This window comes from Gorilla gorilla, chromosome 8 (genome assembly GCF_029281585.2).
Source record: "Gorilla gorilla gorilla isolate KB3781 chromosome 8, NHGRI_mGorGor1-v2.1_pri, whole genome shotgun sequence".
NCBI lineage: Eukaryota > Metazoa > Chordata > Mammalia > Primates > Hominidae > Gorilla > Gorilla gorilla.
In genome coordinates this window covers 13812374-13833260 of record NC_073232.2, presented here as the reverse complement: position 1 = coordinate 13833260, position 20887 = coordinate 13812374, and the positions used below count along the sequence as shown (strand labels likewise).

The 20887-nt window shown below is 39.6% G+C and overlaps 1 long non-coding RNA gene across 3 annotated transcripts in view; it reads right to left on the bottom strand.

Moving 5' to 3' along the window:
• Nucleotides 1-18838, bottom strand: part of LOC129525179 (uncharacterized) — a 74973-nt gene extending 56135 nt beyond the window's left edge. Inside the window, exons 1-3 of one of the 3 annotated variants that reach the window (XR_010135144.1) lie at nucleotides 18651-18838; nucleotides 7996-8136; nucleotides 6147-6216 (exon numbers count right to left, since the gene is read on the bottom strand). This is a non-coding gene — a long non-coding RNA (uncharacterized lncRNA). Of the gene's footprint in view, nucleotides 1-6146; nucleotides 6217-7995; nucleotides 9183-18650 lie in introns of those variants that run through there. The other 2 variants (XR_010135145.1, XR_010135146.1) reach the window with 2 other exon arrangements.
• Between the last annotated feature and the right edge of the window lie 2049 nt (nucleotides 18839-20887).

Here is a 20887-nt window from a genome sequence, read left to right as displayed (position 1 = left end):
GAGGCTACAAGATTCTGACCCTCCGTAAACTGCTCCTAAGTGCCTGGGTATTTTGCAGACCCTGCACTTGATGGATCAGCTGGCCCCACTCAGATCAGTAAACTGACTCATCTGATATTGTGGCCCCCACCCAGGAAATGACCGAGCACAAGAAGGCAGCTCTGACTCCCTATGATTTCATCTCTAACTGCTCAGCACTCCTGGCTCACTGGCTTCCCCCACCCGCCAAGTTATCCTTAAAAACTCTGCTCCCGGAGCCTGCAGTGAGCCGAGATGGCGCCACTGCACTCCAGCCTGGGCGACCGCGAGACTCCATCTCAAAAAAACAAAAACAAAAACAAAAACAAAACTCTGCTCCCTGAATGCTCCGAGAGACTGATTTGAGTAATAATAAAACACCGGTCTCCTGAACAGCTGGCTCCGCATGAATTACTCATTCTCTACTGCAATTTCCCTGTCTTGATGAATTGGCTCTGCCTAGGCAGCAGGCAAGGTGAACCCCTTGGGCGGCTACATTTGTGATAACTTACTATACAGGTTTGCAAGATGGTAACATTGGGGGAATTTGAATAAAGGGCAGACTCTGAATTATTTTTTGCAACTTCCTGTGTATCTATAATCATCTCAAAATGCAGTTTAATTTAAAAGAAAACCAGAAAACTGGTTCCAGTGCTACGTGTCCTCTCTTTGGATTCTTTTCTAGTCCACCGTCAAAAGAATGTGGATGTGGTTCTAGATTTAACCCCTCCTACCTTTTATTATGTAATTCAAACATAAAATCTGTCTCAGAGCACAGGAAGGAGGAAGTGGAAATGATAAAGAGGATCACTTTGCTGAAATATAATCAGACCTATTTAGCCTGGACAGTGAAAAACAATGGCCCAATATACATGCTGTTCTCTGAAACTGAATGACAGAAACTTCACGTCTGTCCTGGGATTTGGTACTGCTAGTTACAAAACAGTAAGAATTCAGTAAGTTTGAGAGAGAAGGAGATTGACCAAAAGAACCCTAGGGGAAAACAATCCTTTCTAGAAATTGTTTTCAACATAAAATTTAAATTTTCCCCCAGAATTCCAAATGAATAATGATGAATACAATTTTTCTTTAGCAACATAACTCTCTAACTTGAGCATGTGGTGGCAATGGTTGGGTGGGGTGGACTCTTTTTGTTAAGCTTCAGTGATTAAAGGCTCAAGTCCTACCAATTTATAATTATGCACATTTTTAAAGATTTTGAAACTTAATACCGATTATCTCTAGGAAACCTATATAAATTTACAGTCCTACCAAAAGCCACTGAAAGGGCTATTTTTCCACAAACTTAATATGTATTGAGGGATTTTCTTTTTCTTCACTTGTCAATGTTTTACTTTTGCTAGTTTGAGTGGGGAAAAGGGAAATTCATTGTCAGATTCACTTTTATTTCAATTATCATTAATTTGCTTACTGGCTTTTGGAATTTTCTTCTTCTGAAAATTACCTGTTCATTTACTTTATGGCCCAGGTTCAAATGCTAGCTTCAATGTTTACTATCTATTATAATCTTTGACAAATTACTTGACTTCTACCTATCTTCTAAAATTTGTTATTGGTATCAACAGTACCCAGTGCAAAGGATTATTCTGAGGAATAAACATAGAGTACAGGGTACTAACTATAATTAATAACTGTTAGTTACTAGTATCACTCCAATACCATCTTTTTAAATTTTTCATTTTCTTAATGATTTAAAAGATCTGTTTTATGTATTATTTTTGTTTTGCCTTTTAAATGAGATAGAAGTGTTTTTCTTGGAGTATGGTTATTTGACTTTTAATTTGTTTAATGTGAAGTTTGGACATATCTGTTTTTAATGTGTTAGAGAGTAACTTTATTCACCCTTTTTACACCCCATCGTTCCTTCCTTTACTTTTAGGCCAAATAACAAATATTCATCTATATTCCTTTCTAATTTTTCTGTAGTTTTACTCATAGTTAACTCTTTATTCAAATTGGGATTTTGGTACATAGATATGTAGGAATATTTCATTTTTCACTCATGAACTTATTACTGTATCTCTGCAAAAAGAAAGGAAGTTATTACAAGAAGGGTAGCCTTGTTGGAAGACTGGCCCACACAAAGGACTCAACGTGAACACACTATAATTCACTTACTCTGTTATTGGTGTATAAGAATGATTGTGATTTTTGCACATTGATTTTGTATCCTGAGACTTTGCTGAAGTTGCTTATCAGCTTAAGGAGATTTTGGGCTGAGACGATGGGGTTTTCTAGATATACAATCATGTCATCTGCAAACAGGGACAATTTGACTTCCTCTTTTCCTAACTGAATACCTTCTATTTCTTTATCCTGCCTGATTGCCCTGGCCAGAACTTCCAACACTATGTTGAATACGAGTGGTGAGAGAGGGCATCCCTGCCTTGTGCCAGTTTCAAAGGGAATGCTTCCAGTTTTTGCCCATTCAGTATGATATTGGCTGTGGGTTTGTCATAAATAGCTCTTATTATTTTGAGATATGTCCCATCAATACCTAATTTATTGAGAGTTTTTAGCAGGAAGCGTTGTTGAATTTTGTAAAAGGCCTTTTCTGCATCTATTGAGATAATAATGTGGTTTTTGTCTTTGATTCTGTTTATATGCTGGATTACGTTTATTGATTTGCATATGTTGAACCAGCCTTGCATCCCAGGGATGAAGCCCACTTGATCATGGTGGATAAGCTTTTTGATGTGCTGCTGGATTCGGTTTGCCAGTATTTTATTGAGGATTTTTGCATCAATTTCATCAGGGATATTGGTCTAAAATTCTCTTTTTTTGTTGTGTCTCTGCCAGGCTTTCGTATCAGGATGATGATGGCCTCATTAAATGAGTTAGGGAGGATTCCCTCTTTTTCTATTGATTGGAATAGTTTCAGAAGGAATGGTACCAGTTCCTCCTTGTACCTCTGGTAGAATTCAGCTGTGAATCCATCTGGTCCTGGGCTTTTTGTGGTTGGTAAGCTATTAATTATTGCCTCAATTTCAGAGCCTGTTATTGGTATATTCAGAGATTCAACTTCTTCCTGGTTTAGTCTTGGGAGGGTTTGTGTGTCGAGGAATTTATCCATTTCTTCTAGATTTTCTAATTTATTTGCATAGAGATGTTTACAGTATTCTCTGATGGTAGTTTGTATTTCTGTGGGATCGGTGGTGATATCCCCTTTATCATTTTTTATTGCATCTATTTGATTCTTCTCTCTTTTCTTCTTTATTAGTCTTGCTAGTGGTCTATCAATTTTGTTGATCTTTTCAAAAAACCAGCTCCTGGATTCATTGATTTTTATTAGTCTTGCTAGTGGTCTATCAATTTTGTTGATCTTTTCAAAAAACCAGCTCCTGGATTCATTGATTTTTTGAAGGGTTTTTTGTGACTCTATCTCCTTCAGTTCTGCTCTGATCTTAGTTATTTCTTGCCTTCTGCTAGCTTTTGAATGTGTTTGCTCTTGCTTCTCTAGTTCTTTTAATTGTGATGTTAGGGTGTCAATTTTAGATCTTTACTGCTTTCTCTTGTGGGCATTTAGTGCTATAAATTTCCCTCTACACATTGCTTTAAATGTGTCCCAGAGATTCTGGTATGTTGTGTTTTTGTTCTCGTTGGTTTCAAAGAACATCTTTATTTCTGCCTTCATTTTGTTATGTACCCAGTAGTCATTCAGGAGCAGGTTGTTCAGTTTCCATGTAGTTGAGCAGTTTTGAGTGACTTTCTTAATCCTGAGTTCTAGTTTGATTGCACTATGGTCTGAGAGACAGTTTGTTATAATTTCTGTTCTTTTGCATTTGCTGAGGAGTGCTTTACCTCCAACTATGTGGTCAGTTTTGGAATAAGTGCGGTGTGGTGCTGAGAAGAATGTATATTCTGTTGATTTGGGGTGGAGAGTTCTGTAGATGTCTATTAGGTCCACTTGGTGCAGAGCTGAGTTCAATTCCTGGATATACTTGCTAACTTTCTGTCTCGTTGATCTGTCTAATGTTGACAGTGGGGTGTTAAAGTCTCCCATTATTATTGTGTGGGAGTCTAAGTCTCTTTGTAGGTCTCTAAGGACCTGCTTTATGAATCTGGGTGCCCCTATATTGGGTGCATATGTATTTAGGATAGTTAGCTCTTCTTGTTGAATTGATCCCTTTATCATTATGTAATGGCCTTCTTTGTCTCTTTAGATCTTTGTTGGTTTAAAGTCCATTGTATCAGTGACTAGGATTGCAACCCCTGCCTTTTTTTGTTTTCCATTTGCTTGGCAGATCTTCCTCCATCCCTTTATTTTGAGCCTATGTGTGTCTAACGGAGAGCCAAATCATGAGTGAACTCCCATTCACAATTGCTTCAAAGAAAATAAAACACCTAGGAATCCAGCTTACAAGGGATGTGAAGGACCTCTTCAAGGAGAACTACAAACCACTGCTCAACAAAATAAAAGAGGATACAAACAAATGGAAGAACATTCCATGTGCATGGATAGGAAGAATCAATATCGTGAAAATGGCCATACTGCCCAAGGTAATTTATAGATTCAATGCCATCCTCATCAAGCTACCAATTACTTTCTTCACAGATTTGGAAAAAACTACTTTAAAGTTCATATGGAACCAAAAAAGAGCACGCATTGCAAAGTCAATCCTAAGCCAAAAGAACAAAGCTGGAGGCATCACACTACCTGAATTCAAATTATACTACAAGGTTACAGTAACCAAAACAGCATGGTACTGGTACCAAAACAGAGATATAGACCAATGGAACAGAACAGAGCCCTCAGAAATAATACCACACATCTACAACTATCTGATCTTTGACAAACCTGACAAAAACAAGAAACGGGGAAAGCATTCCCTATTCAACAAATGGTGCTGGGAAAACTGGCTAGCCATATGTAGAAAGCAGAAACCAGATCCCTTCCTTACACCTTATACAAAAATTAATTCAAGATGGATTAAAGACTTAAATGTTAGACCTAAAACCATAAAAACCCTAGAAGAAAACCTAGGCAATACCATTCAGGACATAGGCATGGGCAAGGACTTCATGTCTAAAACACCAAAAACAATGGCAACAGAAGACAAAATTGACAAATGGGATCTAATTAAACTAAAGAGCTTCTGCACAGCAAAAGAAACTACCATCACAGTGAACAGGCAACCTATAGAATGGGGAAAAATTTTTGCAATCTACCCATCTGACAAAGGGCTAATACCCAGAATCTACAAAGAACTCAAACAAATTTACAAGAAAAAAACAAACAACCCCATCAAAAAGTGGGTGAAGGATATGAACAGACAGTTCTCAAAAGAAGACATTTATGCAGCCAACAGACACATGAAAAAATACTCATCATCACTGGCCATCAGAGAAATGCAAATCAAAACCACAATGAGATATCATCTCACACCAGTTAGAATAGCGATCATTAAAAAGTCAGGAAACAACAGGTGCTGGAGAGGATGTGGAGAAACAGGAACACTTTTACACTGTTGGTGGGACTGTAAACTAGTTCAACCATTGTGGAAGACAGTGTGGTGATTCCTCAGGGATCTAGAACTAGAAATACCATTTGACCTAGCCATCCCATTACTGGGTAAATACCCAAAGGATTATAAATCATGCTGCTATAAAGACACATGCACACGTATGTTTATTACGGCACTATTCACAATAGCAAAGACTTGGAACCAACCCAAATGTCCAACAATGATAGACTGGATTAAGAAAATGTGGCACATATACACCATGGAATACTATGCAGCCATAAAAAATGATGAGTTCATGTCCTTAGTAGGGACATGGATGAAGCTGGAAACCATCATTCTCAGCAAACTATTGCAAGGACAAAAAAACAAACACCGCATGTTCTCACTCATAGGTGGGAATTGAACAATGAGAACACTTGGACACAGGAAGGGGAACATCACACACCAGGGCCTGTTGTGGGGTGGAGGGAATGGGGAGGGATAGCATTAGGAGATATACCTAATGTAAATGACGAGTTAATGGGTGCAACACACCAACATGGCACACGTATACATATGTAACAAACCTGCACGTTGTACACATGTACCCTAGAACTTAAAGTATAATAAAAAATATATATATATTTAAAAAAATTCACTTACTCATTCTCCAGTAGTGGGCTTTGGGGTTTAATTCACAGCTTTCTTCTTTTTAATTCTTTGGGGTATTTTCCTGGAAAGAACAAGCAGTTCGTGGTAACACCTCTTTTGACACACCATTGCTAGTAAAAAATATGTTACCCACTTTTTCCTATAAATAAGTTTTGTAAATACCTACACCATAGCTTTCATTTTTAATTCTTGAATTAGGAGTAACAATATATACTTTTCAATTATTTGTTGATTAGCTATTTCATTTTCAATTACTGTTATTTATATCATTTTCTCATTTATCCATTGAGGTCCTAAAGTTTTTCCTTTAAACTTAAATACAATTTTTTTGCAGTATGGCTGTTAAATACTTGCCATCTTTCTCCTCTTTTAGATTGTTTTCTTTATAAATACATTGTTAATGCTCATATATTCACACAAATATTTAATTTTCCTTGTAATCTCATTTGTAGAATGTCAAAGATTTTAATATTTTTTCTCTGCAGAAATAAGTGTTCCGCTTCTGTGACAACAATTAGAGATTTTTAAGTCTTACTTTTTTAATTACTTAACCTAGCTTTAATTCATTTGAGAGTATTCACCTATTTTTTTCCCTAACTTCCGTCAACGGGATCTTATTAATAATCCTTTCATTCATATCCTTGTTTTACAGAAATCATATGAGCCACACAGTTTATATCATGGTTACCTTGGCAATGTCTTACTTTAAGAGTCTAATTTACAATTTGAAGTCTATTTTATTTAAATTAAAGTGAACTGCTTCTAGAAGAGTTTGGAAGGTATACTTATTGAATAGACTTCATCATCCTTTTCTCTCTTCCCTTTCTCTTCCCTCTTCCCTCTGCCCATCTCTATAAAGATTTTTAAAGGAGGCATTTAATTAAAAAGTAATACACAATGCAGCATTAATTTTTCATATTTATAAGAAATATATAAATGTCTCATAAACTCCATTAATCCTGGATGGATAATGTCTTCAGTGTGTTAATTTTATTAAAACAAGATCATTAAAATATAGCGGAATATTTGCTACTTTTTAATGAGACGAGGGGTAACTAACCATGAAAATCTTTTAGGCCACACACAAAAAGTTCACTTATCTATGGTAAATTATTTCAAATAATTTTTGACTATAAAGACATATTGGCCAGGCGTGGTGGTTCATGCCTGTAATCCTAGCACTTTGGGAGACCGAGGCGGGAGGATAACTTGAGGTCAGGAGTTTGAGACCAGCCTGGCTAAAATGGTGAGACCCCATCGCTAATAAAAATACAAAAATTAGCTGGGCGTGGTGGTGCACCTGTAATCCCAGCTGCTTGGTAGGCTAAGGCACAAGAATCGCTTTAACCCAGGAGGCAGAGGTTGCAGTGAGCCAAGATCACGCCATTGCACTCCATCCTGGGCAATGGAGTGAGACTCCATCTCAAGAAAAGAAAAAGAAGAAGACATATCGCACATTTTTACTCCCCTCCCAAAAAAATGTTCTATATTTGCTAATGTGCTCTGGGATGATGATTAGTTTTTAGAGTTTTTTTTTTTATTAAATAACACATTAAATCTTCTTTCTTAAGGTTGAAATAGATGTCTGAAAATATCTGTCACTGTGAGATTTTGTTGTTAAAATGATAGAAGTGTGGCACCTACAAAAATTTCCTGAACACTTTAAAAGTTTTGGATAGAGTGTTTTAATCTGTTTAAAAATCTTCCAAATAAAATGTTTTGTAAGTTTTGAGCCTGATTGATTACAATTACATATCAAGAGCATATCAGAGGAGATTATAATGTACTGGTCAAATTTCAAAAATTATACAATTGGTAAAGAGGACTGAGAAAACCATACCATGATTTATGAAGAGGACCCAAAGACGGACTTCCCCTATGTGCATCGAAGCATCTCTATGAGGCATCCTTAGCTGCAGTTGACTGCCATGAAAACCGTATTTCAAATTAAACTGAATGTAGAATCCCAAAGTTCACATTTCTAGGTCAAAAAGCATTAAATCAAGAAGGACCAACAAAAAAAGCCAATAAAGCATATTCATACCATTGCTTTGAAAAGAATTTGGTATTAATCACAATATATTAGAGAGAGCACAGAGTTTGGGTTATTAATAAAGCTCTTATTTTTCGATTTTAAAATTTAATCTTCAGATGCTGTAAGAGTATTTAATAATGTATACATCGTATTAGTAAAGCAGTACATTCATATAGTAATAAATCAATAAATATGGATATATTTCTATGCAAATTCAAAAAGCTTTACTGATACAGGTGCAATCAAAAAAGTTGGCAGCACTATGAGGTTCCCCTTGTGTGAATCAGACAGGACAACAATGCTGTCCTTGGTCATAAAGGCTCCTCAGAGAGTATGAAGAGTCCATCACAACAGCTATCAAAACTGGCTCTTGCCACATAGATTCAGCTTCTGTCTATAAAAACGAAGAAGCAGTTGGATGGGCTATTTGTCAGAAGATTGCAATAGCACCATGAAGAGAGAAGTGCCTAGTGCCCTATGGACTCATCTTCTAACCCCAGCCTCTAACTCCTTCTTTTAAAAACACAAATCCAATATCATGACTTATCTCTGTAAAGATTTCCTGTCAGTTAAAGTTTAAATTCACTGGCCTGGAACATGGGGGGATAGCGTAGGCCTTGCCAACTGTTAAGTCAGGAACTGGAAAGGATCTGAGGTTTTTGCCCCAGTAGAAATATAATAGTCAGCTCCTGACAGTCATACTTGCTGACAATAGATAGACAGACACTGGCGGAAGACACAAGGGCCCTGCCTCAGGAGCTAAGATGGCTCACTACTCTTCAAAAGCAGCACCCAGAGCCCCATCTGGTGCCTCGATCCCCAATTCCCATAGGTCAACTCCATGAGGGCCAAATGGCACCTGCACATGCATGGAGTGCATTCTAAGGGAGACACCACAAAATTAGAAAATTCTGATCTTACACAGAGCCACTGCTGACCTGTCTATTCTCCTTTCCAGAGAGAGATCACTCATGTAATGTAAGCCATTCTTTTTCAGAGAAAGGAAGGACAGTCTTCCTCTTTTTACCTTAAGATATCTAAAGAGAGATCTGACCCTATTCTTCACTTTCCTGGAATTTCACCTCATACAATGGCTGTAAATGCCTTTGCTCAGAAAACCCAGAATTGGCAGAAATATGAGAAGTGCGGGCAGAATTGTATCCCCACACTTATATCTTTAGCCTCACCTCTCCTTTTCCTATGCTAATTCTAGCCAGAGGGGAAAAACTGTTGCTTTTTAAGACCACAGTTTTCTTCCAGGCCTCATGATTTTGTTTGCATTTCTGACTGTTTTTCTTTCTCTCACATATCAAATAACTACTCAATGTCTTATCTTATATCCAGGATATCCTGTGCCATGTCTTCCTCCCTGCCTCTTGGCCTCTGGTGCCGAATGTAGTCGTAGCACATATCACACTCAACATTTCATTTTCCATTTGTTGTGCCTGATATTTGTTGTGTTTCAACTGACAGAGTTGAGAATAGAAACGATGATTCATTCATATTTGTATCCTAAACCCAATACATAGACTAACACATTGGGATTCAATTTATGTGGGTGAAATAAATGAATAAATTGTGACAAAACTTCAAAGACCATACATGATCTCATTGATAAAATCCAAATTCCTGGCTGGGTGCAGTGGCTCATATCTGTAATCCCAGAAATTTGGGAGGCTGAGGCGGATGTCACCTGAGGTCAGGAGTTTGAGACCAGTCTGGCCAACATTGTGAAACCTCGTCTCTACTAAAAATACGAAAATTAGCTGGTCGTGGTGGTGGATGCCTGAAATCCCAGCTACTCAGGAGGCTGAGGCAGGAGAATCACTTGAACCCAGGAGGCGAAGGTTGCAGTGAGCTGAGATCATGCCACTGTACTCCAGCCTGGGTGACAAAGTGAGACTCCGTCTCAAAAAAAAAAAAAAAATCCAAATTCCTTAGTATGTGTTTAAAGTGATCTGATTTCTACCCACCTTTTCAGCCTCATCTTCCACCACTCATCTCCATGCATTCTAGTCTCTGGTTGTGCCGATGAATTGCTACTCCCCTAGTGCATGCCTTCTTTCCACCTTGAAACACCATATAGAACATTGTAGAAGCTGCCTGAAATATTCCTCTCGTCTTGGGCAGTCTTTCTATTGAACCTTAGGCATTCATCTAAAATGTCTCCACCACCCTGGCCTGATCTTCCACACACTTCCTCTCTGTAGTTCTATGCTAACTTGTGTTACCTCAATTGAAGCACCAATTGCATTGAAATAATTATTTGCTTACATGACTATCTCCACCATTTAATACTGTGGTAAAGACCAAAGACAATTCATCTATTCATTTTTAATGGTGAATATAGGATTCAGCCTGCTGTAGGCTCAATGAATGAATGAATGAATGAATGAATGAATGCAGAAATAAATGAGTGGGTCTATATAAAAACAGTACCCAACTTTCCTTTTTTTCTTCATATATGTAAGATCTACTCATATGCTTACTGACTCCAATTTTCAAATGGCCTAAAATTGATCTTCTCAAATTTGTTTCCCTGGAGTAGTTAACACTATGAGCTACGCCAAACAAAAGTCAAAGAATAGTATGACTCGTTTTGACTCGCTTTCCTGAAATGTCAATGAAAGAAATTGACAACATAGATAATATTTATATTAAAACTAACATGGTAAAATCAACAAACTAACTTTACATCCTAAGGAACTAGAAAAAGAACGAAACCGAATCTAACAGAAGGAAGGAAATAATAAAGACAAGAGAAGAGATATATAAAATAGAAAATAATTACAAAGGTAGAAATAAACAACAATGAAACAATGAGTTGGTTCTTCAAAAAAGGTCAACAAAATTGAAAAACATTTAGCTAGCTTTACTAAGAAAATTAAAAAATTATAAGACTCAACTGAAATCAGAAATTTAAAAACTTATTTAAATAAAAAACAGTATGAGAGAGTAGTGTAAAAAGTTGGATGCCAGCAAGTTAGATAACCTAGATAAAATGAACAAATCCATAGAAACACATAACCTACCAATACTGAATCATGGATGAATCTTTTTAAAAATTTTTATTTTTATTTTTAATTTCTGTGGGTATATAGCGGGTACATATATTTATTGAGTATGTATTAGTCTGTTCTTGCATTGCTATAAAGAAATACCTGAGACTGGGTAATTTACAAAGAAAAGAGGTTTAACTGGCTCACAGTTCCACAGGCTGTATAGAAAGCATGATGCTGGCATCTGCTCAACTTCTGGGGAAGCTTCAGGAAACTTACAATCATGGCAGATGGGAAAGGGGGAGGGGCACTTCACATTGTTGGAGCATGAGGAAGAGACAGAAGATGTGTTTGGGGGGGTACTACACACTTTTAGATAACTAGATCTTATGAGAACTCATTCACTATACAGTACCAAGTGGGGGATGGTGTTAAACCATTCATGAGAACTCCAACCCCATGATCCAATCAATCACCTCCCACCAGGTTTTACCTCCAACACTGGGGATTACAATTGAACATGAGATTTGGGTGGGGAAACAGATCCAAACCATATCAGGGTACATAGATGTTTTGATACAGGCACGCAATGTGAACTAATGAATTAAGGATGAATCTTGAAAACAATATGGTAAGTGAAATAAGCCAGGCATAAAAAGGCAAATATTGTGTGATTCTACCTATATGAGGTCCCTAGAGGAGTCAAATGTATAGATCAAGAAAGTAGACTGGTGGTTGCCAGGGGTTGGAGGAGGGAATGGGGAGTTGTTATTCAATAAGTAGAGAGTTTCAGCTGGAGAAGATGAAAATACTCTGGAAGCGGATGATGGTGATGGTTGCACAACAATGTGAATGTACTTAATACCACCGAACAGTAGAGTTCTACAGTTGATTATAAACCATCTTCTAAAGAGGACCAAAACAAGGCAAAAATTGTCCATGGATGACAAAAGTCTCAGGAAAGTTACAGTCAAAAACATAATTGACAAAGAAATTTGGTTACCTCTGTGCCATGGAATGATTTTATGTAACAACTAGTGTATTAATAACATACACTAAGTCATATCAGAATTATAGCAGTTTCCCATAATTTTGGAACATATACTAATAATACATTTATACAAATACACCTGAAAGAAAATCAAACACCATTTCATATTTGACAATGCTTCCTGTATGACTTTTATACCAAATAAGTCAACTGTCACTGTTGCATTAGTGCATTATTGATGTCAGACCTAATTCTTAATAAAACCTTATAGATAAATGTATCCAATCGTATTCACTTTGACCATAAGGTAAGATTCTTATAGAGCTTTTATAACCCTTTATAATTTTTGTTAAAGAGCAGGTCATAAGCGGTTTTTGCTCTAAGAAAAACCTGTTGTGCTTTTATTCCAATATTCAGTCTACAAAAAGCTAGATAATACCCCTTTAACTTTAGCCAATATGTTCACAAACAGAATTTCTTTTACAGGATTAATTTTTCACAAACCTTCCATGACTAGCTTAAACCTTCAGCTTTACTCTAACTTAAGACAATTCTTTAACCCTTTAGCAGAAAAATCCACATTCCCATGACTTCTTATAATCTTTTACCAAAAACACATTCTACTTTCTTTACATACCTTGCATGTAGAACGGTTTCTCCAGTAGTCTCAAATATATATTACACTGTTAACTCTAAGCGACTTTTACTTTTGGTGAAAAACCTTGGTAAGTTTGGGATTTTAATTTTGTACTAGGTGTGCAGGCTAGGACAGCAGACAGAAGTTCAGGTAAGGGCTGACTGTTTCCAGCACAGCTAGGGGGCATGGCTCTCCACATGTCCCCAGGCCTTATCTAGAATCGAGTGCTCCGAACTAGGTAAATTGAACAGTTTTCAAAAGTCTAAGAAGCAGTTTATGCCCTTAAAGCATTTAGCAAACCTAATATTTGACCTGCCTAATTAGACCAAATGTATTTATTTTACCAATAATCTTTAAAACTGCCTTTATTTCCCAAAGATTACCTAAGTCACATGAACTAAAAGGTATTACACTTTTTATTTTTCTGACAAAATGTTTGATTTAAGCTCTTATTCTTTTTAAGCCAATAAATTAAAGCTCTTTTGTATGCAAACATTACATGCACAACACATACAAATACAGACAGAGAGAAGATAAAGGACTCATTCCCTAAGCCAGGAATTGGACCCTGAACCTGGGCTGCCATTGTGATGGCAGAAACCAAGAGAAAGTACTGCCACATGGTTACAAGGTCAAGCTCGCAAGGACACACAAGACAAGGGGGAAACCTCATCCAGTTTTTTTCTGGGACCTGCAGCAAAGTTTATAACTGACAAGTCTGCTTGGCCATCTTGAACAGCAGGTGTATAGCTGTCCTAAGCCCGTGTTCTATTCTAAGATACTCCTCCTTATGACAGAACAATACAGAAAGATGCACAAAGCACATCAGATTTGCTCCAGCTTATGACTAGCCTCACAAATCCTTTTTTCCATTAATCAACACTTTACAGAGAAGAGAAGATAAACAGTTATTTTTACCATTCATTCAACCCGTTTGCAGGGATGGTGAAGCACTGCCTGAGGCAGGGTGGGAAAGGCAAGGTGCTCAGGGAGGACAGAGAAAGACCCACCGAAAGGCAGCTACACTGAAAAGTTCAGGTGGCAACTTGTGGTCATGAAGCGATCTTTTCCAGCAGTCCCATCAGCTCTCAAGTTTCCCTTCTTAGGGAGGAAAAAGCTCCCCATGTCCCATGATCCTGTACATGTCTAATCCTGTCACCCATAGCCATCAGCAAAGAGGGCAATGCAGATTATTCCAAAGACAATAGCAGTTAACATCCCATAGTGCCAAACCCATTCTTAGCCGAAAGAGACTTTACCCAGAGGGGCCTCTAACCCTCCTTAGTTGGGCCTCTAACCCAAGGTCAGTCAAGTGTCCTTGCCTTTTATGAAGAGGGGCATCTAACCTACTCTGTCTTAGGAGAGACCCTAACTCCCCTAAGTTAGGCCTGCTACCAAATCCCATTCTGTACCTGGGTATACACATCCCACTTACCCAAAGTCCGCTGATCACTGCTGCAGTCTATTTCCTTTGGGTGGGAGGTCTCCTCAGTATCAGCCCTTTTGTGGTTCATGAGAAAAATGTTACTGGACCCCACCACTTACCCAAAGTTAGCCTCTGAGTCGGGGGGGGGGGGGGGTTCCTCACTATAGTCCCTTCAGTGGTCACAAGAAAGATGTTACAGCAAAGGGGTCTGGAAGAAGACCCCAAGAGAGGGTTCTTAGATCTCACACGAGTGAATTCAGGGCAAGTCCATAGAGTAAAGTGAAAGCAAGTTTATTAAGAAAGTAAAGGAGTAGGCCAGGTGCGGTGACTCACGCCTATAATCCCAGCACTTTGGGAGGCCAAGGTGGGCAGATCACAAGGTCAGGAGTTAAAGACCAGCCTGGTCAATGTGGTGAAACCCCACCTCTACTAGAAACACAAAAATTAGCTAGATGTGGTGGCATGCACCTGTAGTCCCAGATACTCGGGAGGCTGAGGTAGAAGAATCACTTGAACCCGGGAGGTGGAGTTTGCAGTGAGTCGAGATAGTGCCACTGTACTCCAGCCTTGGCAGCAGAGCATGACTCTGTCTAAAAAAAAAAAAAAAAAAAAAACAGTAAAGGAGTAAAAGAATGGCTACTCCATAGACAGAACAGCCCCAAGGGCTGCTGGCTGCCCAGTTTTATGGTTATTTCTTGATGATATGCTAAACAAGGAGTACATTATTTCTGCCTCCCCTTTTTAGACCCTATAGGGTAACTCCCTGACATTGCCATGGCGCTGGTGGGAGTGTAGCATTGAGGACGACCAGAGGTCACTCTCACTGCCATCTTGGTTTTGGGGGATTTATTGCAACCTGTTTTATCAGCAAGGTCTTTATGACCTGTATTTTGTGTGACCTCCTATCTCATCCTGTGACTTAGAATGCCTTAACCATCTGGGAATGCAGCCCAATAGGTCTCAGTCTCATTTTACTCAGCCCCTATTCAAGGTGGAGTTGCTCTGATTTAAATGCCTCTGACAGTTGTCCCCACTTTCAGTTGTTCCATGTTTCCAGACCAAACCAAAGTCTACCTCACTTATACGGATTGGTGTCTTATGTCTCCCTAAAACATATAAAACTAAGCTGTAACCAGACCACAATGGGCACATGTCCTCAGGATGTCCTGAGGCTGTGTCATGGGTCATGGTTCTCATATTTGGCTTAGAATCAATCTCTTCAGATATTTTACAGAGTTTGGGTTTTTTTTTTTTTTTTGGCAACAAGTTCCTCATTGCAATATTGCAATTAACCTTAAACAAACTACTGTGTGTCCAGTCTGATGTATCAAAGAAATACAATACAATTATCTGAAAAAGCTCTAAATATGCCTCCTTTTTCCAACTACTAATTTATGAGGCTGGAGTTTTTTCATGAAGTTTAGCCAAGACATTTTGATTGAATGCAGACTCAGATATGAAATCTATGAAGCCAGACTTATTAAATAAGTTTGCAAACATATAAAACAGTGCCAATCTTGTAAATATTTTTCTTTTGCCTTGGGGAACATATTACGAGAGTTTGGCTCTGGTTATTATATGCTACAATAGTTTTTAGGGGCTTACTTTCCCCATTGCTTTGTAAATGATTCCAACTCCTAATTGAATTCAATTTCTTTCTTTCTTCTAGTAACATCTATCCCACTCTGATCATTTCCTGAGGTTTCCTAAATGTTCTTTTGCCTTAAGACATAGCCCCACAACCTCTTTTATCTCTTCAGCTTTAAAATATCCCTCAAGGTTACAGACACACGCAGAAGGAAGACCATGTGAGGACACAGAAGGAAAAGCCCTGGAGAGAGGCCTCAGAAGAAACCAAATCTGTTAACACCTTGACCCTAGACTTCTAGCCTCTAAAACTGTGAGAAAATGAATTTCTGCCGTGTAAGCCAAAAAAAAGAATAAAATATTTTTAGAACAACAACAACAAAATAAAATGAAAATAAAAAAGCAGCAGCAATTCCAGCAGACCTTGCCCGTCCATCTCTGTTGTATTTTCTGCTTGCAAATTGTCCTAACCTGCTTCAGCGTAAATTCATTAGACGCCAGGTGGGGTGGCACAGTGGTGAAGGTCTGTCCCTGCACTGTCACAACTCAATCCCACTTAATCTAACTTAATTTCAGAGATTCTCTTCTTTTGGGTAGTCTCTAGCTAACTGTATTCTCCTTCCATTGATGGAGCTATTTCCGTCTTATTATTTTACAAGAATTAATCACACCACAGTTTCTGTTGTTGCCCAGCATTTGTTCAGGGCCCTTTGTGCCTGTAGAATCTTCTTCACTAATGAGGGCTGTGATCTATCTTGACAAGAGAAGGAGCCTTTTTCATGCTCTTCAGCTCTTTGAGAATGTTCCACTTCCCCCTAGAGATGCTGATTTTTCTAGCCAAGAAATTGCTGTTTCCATATCTCCTTCTGATTTAAATATACCACCTCTGTTTAAAATCAGGGCTGGAAGTAAATTAAGCATATAATGGCTTGAATTCATGTGACTCACCAATCCAGTCTCACAGTAATTGTTTTTCAACAATTTCCCAGGTGAAGTAATGCTGGTCACCATTGGAATAGAGTTTTGCAGGTTTAATGAGCTCTTCTGTTTCTTTCATCCAAATACTCGTCAACACTGCCAAGAAATGTTTGATTTTCCACTGGCGTCACATGGAATGGAGCTGTGTGTTCAAAGGGTCTGGCACTGCCACTGGGCCACATGCCAGTCCTGCGGGGTGGAATGTGTCCTATCTTCTCGGGAATCAACACCAAAAGTCTCACCCTCTTATTTACATAGTTTAAAAAGATTAATTCCAAGAGAAAGAGTACACAGTTAACTGTTTCCCACATGGTATGTAATTCAAAGCCCAGCCTCTGAAGCCAGATTTCCCGAGTCAAATTCTACTTACATCACTTTACTAGCTGGGTATTTGCGGGTAATTTACTTAACTTCTCTATTCCTTGGTTATTTCATTTATAAAACAGAAATAATGGTAAATCCTACCTTTCTGTGAAGATTGAGTTAAAACCTGTAACATACTTATAGAATAGTACCTGGCACACAGAAAGCATCGAGTTAGTACTAGCTAATGTTAGGGAGGGATTGGTGTTGGAGCATGGATATAATTCTAAGTGGCAGAGGCGATACGTGACAGAAATGCACATTAAAAATTGTAGTTTTCCTTGTTCTCCACGTGTTCAAAGTACCAGAAAGCAGTTGGTGAAGATAGGCTTCCAGTCCAGCTCTAGCCTCCTAGTGAGGACTGCCAGGCTATGGAAACTGGGCCTAGAGTCACGCCCATTAGCCCTCTCTGCCCAGAGCAGAATCCAACCGGGAGTGACAATGACCACAGTATGGTGGATGCCACATCATCTAATGTTGCTAACCTAGGTCTGGATAGTTGATTTGCCCCAGTGTATGGATACGTAAAAGAATTCAGTCCTGTGAAAATATGCTGCATAAGAAGAAAAAGGAACACAATGAAGACACAGGGTCTTGATCAATTTCATGATATAAAATGAAAATGTGCCCAAACCCAGCCAGAGCTGGTCGCAATCACATGTCACTGTTCTGTGATCGCCTCCACATGCATGCCTGTCCCATTTCAAATTGGGTGTTTAAGGGCAAGACCAAGTCTTCCTCATCTTTATAACTAAGGAATAACAATAAAGAAAGCTTGTTGGAGAGCTGGGGTTGTGCTTGAAGCGTTGTTTTAGACACATAAAGTTTAAGATGCATATTAGATGTTTGTGTGAAGAAAAGGAGAAACGGAAGAAAGAGAAAAGATCGAGAAATAAACGTGCTAAAATGCGAATTTTATCATTGATTAAAGTTGGGAACTAATAAATAGTGTCTAAATGCACAGTTCCAAGATTGTGCACATAGTCACCCTGCGGCACCCACAGTGAACTCATAGGAATGCCATGGGGGATTTCACCAAAGACATACAAATGGCCAATAAGCACATGAAAAGATGGTCAGACCATTAGGCAGTAAGGAATTGTAATTAAATCCACAATGAGACACCACTGAACACCCACTAAAACAGCTGTAACAACAACAGGGGCAGGCCAAAACTAATGCTGGCGAGGGTGTGGAGAAACCGGAACCTTGCACATTGCTGATGCGACTGTAAGCCTGTGCACTTTGGGAAACAGTTGGCAGTTTCTCAAAACAATCAAACATAAACTGCCATCAGTCAGCGAGCCCCTGCCATCCTCCCCAAGGTCTCCTGCTCCTTGATGCCCATTTGATGCCCATCCACACCTCCCAAATCTGTTTCCAGCTTTTTAAGCCTTTGATTACCACTTATCCTTGGATTTTCCATTCAAATAAAATAAGAAAGTGCCAATGAGGAGAAGCAGCTACCGAAACGAGTACCTGAGTATCTCCCAGTCTTAAAGTCAGGAGAGATGCCCACCATCATTTGACGCAGAGGGTCCCTTAAGGGCACACGTTTACACCTCCTCTGTGGACCTTGGTCTCCGGGCCCCAGAGTGGGGAAGAACTTACACAGAAGTCACATTCCCTAGAGAAAAGCAGGGAACCAAAGAAAGGGAGGGCTTGTCAGCTCCACTCAGAATGAACAGACAAGAGGGACCGAGTTATCAATTACCATCTGAAAAGGGAACTGGGAAATACTGCTTAAGAACGACGCTGCGTAACTTCTGTGAAACTTTTTAAGCTTTGCAATTGCCCAGTGTTTGCCTATTTTTGCTATCCATTGTTTCCTTCCTCACTGTGATTGTACAAAGTTGAAGCGGTCTTAAAATCAAAGACAGTAAAAGGCTGCCATCTCCTGTTAAGAGCCGCAGATGCACTGGAACATTAAGTGCTTCCCAGCGCCACCTGGTGGCCAGCTTCACTCAGTTTTCTTGCCGGCTGGAAGTAAATCCATGAAATGCAAATACCGTAGTGGATCCTCATTGGCCAGCTAACGTGAGACACCTGACGTATTATTGTTAACCAACTCATGCTACTGTGCAATGGAGCGCTGAGACTCATTCCTCCCAACTGCAACTTTGTCCTTGCTGACCAACCTCTCCTCATCAGCCATCCACCCCTGCCCTCCCCAGCCTCTGGTAACCACCATTCTACTCTCTACTTTTAAGGTCAATGAACAATGGTTTAGGTATAAGTGACAAGGAAAATTCACAAAATAGCAGTTAGATTTTTGACTCTGTGGGAGATAAAATACAAGTCACACACCTACACACGCATGTGTTCACAAGAGTGCTACATGCAGATGACTGTGTCACCTGCTGCATGGCACTATGCCACTGAATCCTAACACCTCTAGGTAGACAGTGACAAAGAGTTTAAAGGTTTAAAAGGTTAAGTAATTTGCACAAAGTCACACAGCTAATGAATGATAAGGAGTCACGAACATGGAAAAATTAAAGGTCCATGGTGGTGAACAGGGCCTGATGGTAGGAAGGTCAAGAGACTCTCCCATTTCCTCAGTCCTTTGTAAACAGTCTTCTGATTAAACTCTCCCTGGAAATTTGGTCAAACCATGACACCCCACCCTCAATCCTACCCCCACTAGGGCGAGGCTCCCATGAAGCTCTTGCACCAGTCATGTCTTTTCGTTTTGGTGACACCCGCAGCAAAGTCCTCTCTTGAGGCCAAGCTAGGTTTCTACACGCCCCTGCACATCTGGAAGGCTGGGCAGGGAGGTGGATAAGAAACTGAGGAATGAGGCAATGGCAATGATACTGGTCGCAGTAACAACGCATTCTTCCTAGAACATATCCTGGGCCAGATGCTGTCTCCACAACCGGGAGGTGCTGCAATTCCTCCACTGAGTGGACAAGGACACCGAGGGCTGGGAGGTGAGGCAGTCTGCTCAGGATCACAGAGCTAGAAAGGCACAACTTTTATCTGCAGAACCCACACCTCTGACTCAGCTGGCCTGCTTGTGATATAGTGAAAATGGGAAGTGATGTGGAGGGGAAGTGTCCCCAGACAGTCCCCTTCAGCCACTGGGCAACACCTCCATATCTTCCCTGAACCTGATGCAGAGGGAGGAGGAAATGAGAGGCTCGTTTGGAGGCTGATGTGGGGGACACAAGAAGCGGGAAGAGACCATGGAGTAGACATCAATTTCTTTCTGGCTTAACTCATTTTGAATAGGAGCCGAGGGCCTGTGAGTTGAGAAGTTATATCCCTGGAGATCCGGCGTGAATCCCAGGGCACAGGAGCTAGGCCAGATTCACTGAGCAGACAGCAAGGACAGGGATCATGGCGTCTGGACCACAGGAAGTCCATTAACCCACACCCTCTACCAACGCCTGGGCGTGAACACCATGCTCTGCAGGGCCTCCTTCTGATACATGAATCCAAACAGGCTGAATGAGCAGATGTGAGAAAGTGAGCTGTATTTCATCTCCGCTATGGGGGTTCCCCAGGTATAATCTGACTTATCAGAAGACCGTATTAAAAACTAGTATTTAGGAATTAACCAGCTACTTGGGAGGCTGAGGCAGGAGGATCACTTAAGCCCAGGAGGCGGAGGTTGCAGTGAGCTGAGATCACTTGACTATACTCCAGCCTGGGTGACATAGTGAGACTGTCTCAAAAAAAAAAAAAAAAAAAAAAAGAAATTAAAATTCAGA